The sequence below is a fragment of the Garra rufa genome, chromosome 7 (assembly GCF_049309525.1).
Source record: "Garra rufa chromosome 7, GarRuf1.0, whole genome shotgun sequence".
Taxonomy (NCBI): Eukaryota; Metazoa; Chordata; class Actinopteri; order Cypriniformes; family Cyprinidae; genus Garra; species Garra rufa.
The window spans coordinates 32,128,262-32,136,554 of NC_133367.1; the positions used below are offsets into that span (position 1 = coordinate 32,128,262).

Below are 8,293 nucleotides of genomic sequence, written 5' to 3' on the forward strand. Positions count from 1 at the left end.
TGGATACTTTGTAAAGCAAAAAATGAATGTTGTAAAAATTCCAATCGGAACATTCTAGGATTAGTCAGAACATGATATTAAAGTATTACAGCTTTAAAAAAAATAAGACACTGGAAGATATTTTAACGCAATGTTCTTGAGCTGATATTCAAGGATACAGTGTTTATTTTTTATCCATATTTAAATAAAAAGATAAATGTAGGCTAATGGGCAGAGCATCAAGGAGATTTCTTGAGCATAATTGCACTCTAAAAAGTGCTGGGTTATTTTTGTAAACACATTGCTGGGTTAATTGTGCTGGGTCAAAATGTTGGGTTGTTTGAGGCACTGTAAACACACAGTTGGGTTGATCATGCTGGGTCTAATGGACTATAAGGGGTTCTTTCACTATGAACACCTGGGTTGGGTTATTTTGACCCAACCGGTTTGTTTATTTTTTTCACTTCATCGAACATTCTTCTTCACTCGTCTCCTCGCCAGGCGGTCACGCACCTCGCAGCAAGCAGGATTATAAGGTAAATTAATGATTATATCATTATTTACCTTTATTTTTAATAAGTTGTGTTTTAGAGCACACTGATTTCACTGTTTAATGCAATATTTGATATGTCGCTGTGCGGGGTTGGCATTTTATTCCGTGAATGACGAACGTTGTAACTTAAGCAGCCTAGCCCTAGCGATGTACTTTTTTGCCTCAACAATCGCTTTATTGTTATATAAAGTGTGTGTGTGTGTGTGTGTGTGTGTGTGTGTGTGTGTGTGTGTGTGTGTGTGTGTGTGTGTGTGTGTGTGTGTGTGTGTGTGTGTGTGTGTGGTGTTATTTGTATAATTTACAGTATACACATGGCCTTTATTTTAACGCCTTATGGAAAGAGTAGGTCAGAAATACGGGGGTAAGTTCCTTTACTGTCTGCATACTGTATGGCTTTGTAATGTTTTGTCAAAATTAGATAATTCCATACAAAAATTTATCTTTTAAGGGCATATTTTTTCAAGTAAATGTCTGCGACGTGCCGAATCCAACGATAGATCCATATGTTTTATGTTGAGCATTTTCGCGCTTTTTTCCTTGAGGTAACTTATCTGCATTAGCTAAAACGCTATGTCCCTTACTTTAATAATGTTAAACCACAATATGACTGGTATGTACTATTGTTTATTACTTAAATGTAATGTTGTCTTAGCTACAGTATGTAAAGTTAGACTTAATCTCTCGTGGTGTATGCGGACGTTCACATGTCGTGTTTTTTGCGCACTGAAGTTTGTTATTTCACAGGGTGGCCGCGGATCCTTAAAAAGTCTTAAAAAGTCTTAAATTCCGTTGTCCTAAAATAAGGCCTTTAAATGTCTTAATTTGTCTTAAATCTAAATCCAAGGGTCTTAATTTTTTAATCTTGATTTTAGAGGGAATGTCTCCATTAAAATGTTTGTTTTTTTACACTTTGAAAAGGAAACGTTTATCGTTTTGAGGAGAATCTCCTGCGCGGGTTCTAAATCTGTTCTGTTACTAGACACGCGCTTGCTTGACAACGCCTCAGTGTTGCCAGATTTAGCGGGTTTCCGCCCAACTACACGCATTTGATTCGCGGATTAACTGTTAAGTTTAACCATCATAAAGTAAAAGTTTATAATTAGCACATGTTTTGTCTTGCCACTTTACCAATTCCAACAATTTAAAAAGGGAACACGCACATTTTTTACCGCTGCCGCGGACACCTGACGCGAGCACGCGCACAAAGAGAGAGAAAGAGAGAGAGAAAGAGAGAGGGAGGCGCGATTCACACAGATTGATTCCTCTTTAACTTCTATTTGAACTGAAACGTACATACAAAGTCATGTCTTAATACCCGTTTTGGTATCCTGGTAAACACAGTCGTTTATGTCTTCAGTGAACCGAGATAGCTGAGAAAGATGCGCGCCAGTATTAGGAACGTGCATTAGGATTTAAAGAGACAGCGTCCTATAAATACCTGCAGTGAGAAGCACTAGTTATTTTACAATTAATGATTAAAGTTCCACTCCTGGATACTAGTGTTATAGATTTTATTACTAACTTTATGATTTTATTACTAACTTTATGTTGTATTCATTTACACTTGTCATTTGTGTAATTGTTCTTGTTTTGTTACTGAACTTTAGTTCAGCTAGTAGTTTTTGCTGTGGATTAGAAGTACCTAAAGTAAGCATTCAGTAATTAGGAAAAAAAAATTTTTTTTTTTTTTTGCTGATCCGAAAAATGATCCGATCCGTGACTCAAAATCCGTGTTTGTTACACTGTTACATTGGCTTCAAAGTGTGGGAGAGCCTTGACATTGTCATGGAATAGAAAATAATTTCTTCTTCTGGAATAGTGTTTTCTGTTGAATATTCCCAAGAAAAATCAGTTAAATAAAATAATATTTTAAAATATTTTCATAGTTTTGTGCTAGACTTTTGCGGGACTTTCAATTTGGTCTTAAATTTTGTTTGAAAAGGGTATTAAAAAGTCTTAAAATGTCTTAAATTTAACTTGGTCAAACCTGTAGACACCCTGATTTCAGATGTAGATGCCTATATACGCTCATAATGGAAGCTCGTTTTTTCCAGGCGCGGGACATGGTTGCTTAGCAACGGCAGACGCCATGTGAGAGCAAGCTGCGTTTTGGAAAGAATGAGAAAGCGACGCGTCTTGCGTTTTCACGCGTTTTTAGGCGCGGCATGTGAACGACATTTTAGTGAATGCCTGTGTTGCATTACAAACTAGGAGACCAGTATAAACCTTAAACTTATTGAACCACATTTGTTTTTCAGATTTTATCAGATTTCACAAGACTTTAGGAAGCTATATCCAGAGGCAGACTTTTTGAAGACTGGGCTACAGTTGCAGACCTAATTCTTGCGAGTGCTCAGCAAGGGATAAGGTGACATGACTTAAGGTAAGCTTTTTCTTATAATATGTCAATCTATAAAAAACATATGCAACTGTATTTGACACACATCAACTGGTAAATACAATGGTACAGTAACACATAACTAGTTGCTTATTAGCTTGTATATTGGCTGTCAATTAGTACTTATGAAGCACAAACTGATGCCTTATTCTGCATGAGCATATTCTACATCCCTGAATCTGACCCCATACCTAAACTTAACCTGCAGTAGTTGAATGAGGGTGGGAATTAATTTGCATTATTTAAAGGAATGAAGAAATCTTCATATGAAAGTGTTTCAGTTTGTTGTTTTGATTATAAAATATGTCTCACAGTTTGCATATTATTCCTATGGTTTAGATGCTAAAGGGGAAAGTGCTTTCAAAGTCCTGCCCACTCTGGATAAAAGGTCTTCAGACCCACAACCACGGAATCCCGGAGGCCATTCATTGACATACAACCTGTAAGTTTTGTTTTACGTTTTCTGCTCTAATAAGGGTGTATATATATATATAAACACAGTGGTGGCCAAAATTATTATAACAGTAGTATTTTCACCAGCTAAAAAAATATTTTAAGTCAGTGTTTGTTATCTTTTGCTGTAGTGTGTCAGTAAGAAATATCAGTTTACATTTCCAAACATTCATTTTGCCTTTAATTGTGTATCCAGTGAGGTTTTTGTTTGCACAACAGCCAATCCTCCAGACAGAGATCTGATCTCATCATCATCCAGTCTGTCTGGAATGACATGAAGAAACAGAACAAACTGAGACAGACTAAATCCAGAAGAACTGTGACAACGTCTCCAAGATGCTTCAAGAGACCTACCTGCAAAGCTACCTGAAAAACTATGTGCAAGTGCACCTCCTGTAGGGCAAAAGCTGCTTTAAACGCAAAAGGATAGTCAAACCAAATGTTGATTTAATTTAGTTAATCAAGGTTAACTGATAAAGAACATTTATTTATGACATTATTTTTGACAGCATCATTTTATGACATTTTTAGACAAGTGCTTAAAACTCTTAACAGTACTGTAGCTTTGCAGGCAGGTCTCTTGGAGCATCTTGGAGACGCTGTCACAGTTCTTCTGGATGATGATGAGAACAGATCCTGTGTGGACCACTGGCTGTTGTGCAAACAAAAATGTCACTGGATTATCACAATTAATGGCAAAATGAATGGAAATGTAAACCGATATTTCCTACTGACACACTACAGCAAAAGAGAAATCACTGACTTAAAGCCTTATTTAGCTGGTGAAAATACTAGTGTTCTAATAATTTTGACCACAACTGTATGAAAAGTTGAGAAGCAAAATGAGCATTTATTTCATGCCTCTATGTTTATGTTCATAAAATACACTTAACTTAAAATGTTAGTTATGTTGCAAGACTAAATGCCGTATAATTAACAGGTGGGGACCAACATGGTGGATTTGAGCCTTGGGATGAGACAACGACATTTCTAGACCATCGCCATTGTTCCAGGCCATGCCATTGAAGCGGACTTGTCGCCTGGGAATTTCTCCAGCTTGCAGTATATCATATTGATGGACATAAGTCTTCATGTGTGAAGTTTTTGAGGGCAAAAGTTTTTTTTCTTGGCCACTTGTAACATGTTTTAAATTGTAAGAATTGTCTGGTGGACTCTTTGTTTGGCTAAGTTTTAATGGCATAATGTTTGGAATGATTCTAATTTGGTAATAATTAATTTTTGAGTGTTCTGCTGCTGCAATGTTGACATAAAGAATATGAATATAGTGTGCCTTGTTTACAGTTTTGTGTTTAAAAGAAACTGATCTACTAAAACCGTTATTTGTGTCTGTAAGGGTTGGACAAAATGTGTGACACCTATTTGAAAACTGTATTAAAAAGAAATATGAAAACTCATTAAATTGACATTTACAGATGCATTTTTTTGTGTTGTGTAACTGTATTACAGAAAAACAATAATAATTTTACATTCTTTTGTGATTTATATATTATTATTGGTAAATATAAAGGTAGCAAGGCAATTAGACAACAAATAACCCAATATTTAGGTAGTTTTTAACCCAGCAACACAGTTAATCTGACCCACTGGTTGGGTCAAATAAACAACCCAGCATTTTGGGTCAAATGATTTAACCCAGCACTTGGGTCAAAACAACCCAACGCGTGTTCTGTCCCATAGTTACCCAGCAGCTGGGTTATGGTTGGGTTATTTTTTAACCCAGCACTTTTTAGAGTGTGCCTTTTGCTTTTAATTAAGAAAAAAACTTTTGATATTTGAAAGGAGAATCCAGCAGTGTGGAAGAGCATGAATCATTTAGCAAGTTTGATTGTTATCCAGAAAAGAAAAAAAACTGACAAGACCCAGGATGGGTTTTTTGCCATATTTAAAAAAAAAAAAAAAAGAGAATAGAGCTGGTTTATTTGGCAAAATTGGAGAGCTGTCTCCCATGCGATTAGGGCAACGGCTCCAAATTTCAGAACTGCCCCGTTCTCTCTCTCTCTTTCTTTTCATCCCGCTCCCTTCAGCGCACTCGCTCTCCACTCACCGACTGTCTGCTTCCTGGATCCTGCACTACTTGCCCATTGGCAAAATGTAAGTGGTTGCTCTTGCAAAAATGAAGGAAAGAATATAGACGGATTAGATGGAGAGATCAGACAGACAGACATACACATAGACAGACTGAGTAAAAAAAAAAAAAGAAAAAAAAAACTGACATAGACTGCAAAATATTGACGGATGAAAAGATGGATGGAATGAGATACAGAGTAAAAAATGACAGACAGAATAATAGAGGGAAAGAATGATAGAATGATAAATGGATAGAAAGAACAATAGAACATTTAATAAAAGATTAATGAATCGAATGATTATTAGATAGAACTACAGAACAACAGACAAACAGATAGACAGACAGACAGACAGACAGATAGATAGATAGATAGATAGAGAACGAAAGAACGATATAACAATAGATAGAATGAAAGACAGATACATAGAACAAAGGACAGATAAAACAAAGGATAGACAGAATGAATGACAGACAGAAAGAAAGACAAACAGAGAGACAGAATGAAAGAGAATGATAAATAGAACAATATATAGAACGAACAACAAACAGACAGAAAGATAGACCGAATGAAAGACAACGATAGATAGAATATAACGATAGAATGATAAAAATATAAACAGACAGACAGACAGAAAGACAGAATGAAAGATGATAGATATCAGAATAGAACGATAGAGATAGATAGACAGACAGAATGATAGAAAAATAGAACTAAAGATAGATAGAACGAAGGGTAAATAAAGCAAAGGACAGATAAAACGAACGACAGACGAAGAACGATAGATAGAATGCTAGAAAAATAGATAGAGACAGAAAGACAGAATGATAGAACAATAGAATGAAAGATAGAACGATAGATCGATAGAGATAAATAGATAGAGACAGACAGACAGACAGAATGATAGAACAACAGAATTAAAGACAGATAGATAGAACAAAAGATAAATAAAACAAAGGACAGATAAAACAAACAACAGACAGAGAGAACGACAGAATGCTAGAACAATAGATAGAGACAGAATGATAGAACAATAGAATGAAAGATAGAATGATAGAGATAGATAGACAGACAATAGAATTAAAGACAGACAGACAGACAGACAGACAGACAGACAGATAGACAGACAGATAGATAGACAGATAGATAGATAGATAGATAGATAGATAGATAGATAGATAGATAGATAGATAGATAGATAGATAGATAGATAGATAGATAGATAGATAGATAGAATGCTAGAAAATAGATAGAGACAGAATGATAGAACAATAGAATGAAAGACAGACAGAATGAAGGATAGATAAAATGAAGGATAGATAAAACAATGGACAGAGAACAACAGACAGACAGACAGATAGATGCTAGAATGCAAGAACAAAAGATAGCCAGAGACAGAAAGACAGAATGATAGAATGTTTTATCTATCCTTCATTCTATTGTTCATTCTATCATTCCATCTTTCTGTCTGTCTATTGTTCTAGCGTTCTATCACTCGTTCTATCTATGTCTGTCTGTGTGTCTGTCTGTTGGACAGACTGAACGACAGACAGACACAGACAGATAGACAGATAGAGAGACAGATAAAGAGACGAAGGATAAATAAAACAAAGGACAGATAAAAAAGAACAACAGACAAAGAGAGAACGATAGATAGAATGCTAGAATAGATAGACACAGAATGATAGAACGATAGAATTAAAGATAGATAGAATGAAGGATAAATAAAACAAAGGACAGATAAAACGAACAACAGACAGAGAGAACGACAGAATGCTAGAACAATAGATAGAGACAGAACGATAGAATGATAGAACAATAGAATGAAAGACAGAATGATAGAGACAGACAGACAGAACAACAGAATTAAAGAGATGGATGGATGGATGGATTCATTCTATTGTTCTATCATTCAATCATTCTGTCTTTCTGTCTGTATGTTCTAGCATTCTATCGTTCTATCACTCGTTCTATCTATCCATCTATCTATCATCTCTCTCTCTCTCTGTCTGTCCTTTGTTTTATCTATCCTTCATTCTATCTATCTTTCATTCTATTGTTCTATCAAAGGACAGACAGACAGATAGACAGATAGATAGACAGAATGATAAAACGATAGAATTAAAGATAGATAGAACAAAGGATAAATAAAACAAAGGACAGATAAAACAAACGGCAGACAGAGAGACAAAGCACAGATAAAACAAACGGCAGACAGAGAGAACAATAGATATAATGTTACAACAATAGAGACAGAATGATAGAATAACAGAACTACAGAATGAAAGACAGACAGAATGAAGGATAGATAAAACAAAGGACAGAGAACGACAGACAGACAGATACATAGAATGCTCTAACAACAGATAGACAGAGACAGAAAGACAGAATGATAGAACAATAGAATGAAAGACAGAACGATAGAACAATAGAATGAAAGACAGAACGATAGAGATGGACAGACAGAACAACAGAATTAAAGAGATGGATGGATGGATGGATGGATGGATGGATTCATTCTATTGTTCTATCATTCAATCATTCTGTCTTTCTGTCTGTATGTTGTTCTAGCATTCTATCATTCTATCACTCATTCAATCTATCCATCTATCTATCATCTCTCTCTCTCTGTCTGTCCTTTGTTTTATCTATCCTTCATTCTATCTATCTTTCATTCTATTGTTCTATCAAAGGACAGACAGACAGACAGACAGATAGATAGATCGATAGATAGATACTACAGTAGTCAACATTTAAGGTGGATCAAAAAAGTTAATCAAGCTTGTCCTAAGACAAGAACGGGTATTGGTTTAGTTTTAGGAC

The 8,293-nt window shown here is 35.4% G+C and overlaps 1 long non-coding RNA gene across 1 annotated transcript; it reads left to right on the forward strand.

Annotated features, from left to right (window-relative positions):
- Nucleotides 1–464: 464 nt before the first annotated feature.
- Nucleotides 465–3,363, forward strand: LOC141338296 (uncharacterized). Its single transcript, XR_012355814.1, has 3 exons — nucleotides 465–515; nucleotides 2,791–2,915; nucleotides 3,270–3,363. It is a non-coding gene; the product is annotated as an uncharacterized lncRNA (long non-coding RNA).
- Nucleotides 3,364–8,293: the final 4,930 nt, after the last annotated feature.